This window comes from Penaeus monodon, chromosome 19 (assembly GCF_015228065.2).
Source record: "Penaeus monodon isolate SGIC_2016 chromosome 19, NSTDA_Pmon_1, whole genome shotgun sequence".
Lineage (NCBI taxonomy): Eukaryota > Metazoa > Arthropoda > Malacostraca > Decapoda > Penaeidae > Penaeus > Penaeus monodon.
The window spans coordinates 27,072,005-27,072,270 of record NC_051404.1 but is presented as its reverse complement, the minus strand read 5'-3'; the positions used below and the strand labels follow the sequence as shown (position 1 = coordinate 27,072,270).

Here is a 266-nt window from a genome sequence, read left to right as displayed (position 1 = left end):
TCTGAATGAAATGGTCAATAAAACTTATCTTTCTAATTTCCATGATAACGACAACTGATCATATCCACCTTCCTTTTTAAAGAAACTAAAATCTGGGGGGTTTAGATACATAATTACATATTATCTCTTTCCCGATGTGACTCAAAAAGACAAAAAATAATTCAGCAAAAATGAACATATTATTTCTGATTCAAATAATCTGCCTATTACCTTCTGGCATAGTAGATTAAATTTCACACAAGTTAGGGATAACATCATATATTAAA

The 266-nt window shown here is 28.9% G+C and overlaps 1 protein-coding gene across 1 annotated transcript in view; it reads right to left on the bottom strand.

Moving 5' to 3' along the window:
- LOC119585147 (carnitine O-palmitoyltransferase 2, mitochondrial-like) overlaps positions 1 to 266 on the bottom strand; it is a gene marked incomplete at its 5' end in the record, with an annotated part of 11,221 nt that overhangs the window by 4,016 nt on the left and 6,939 nt on the right.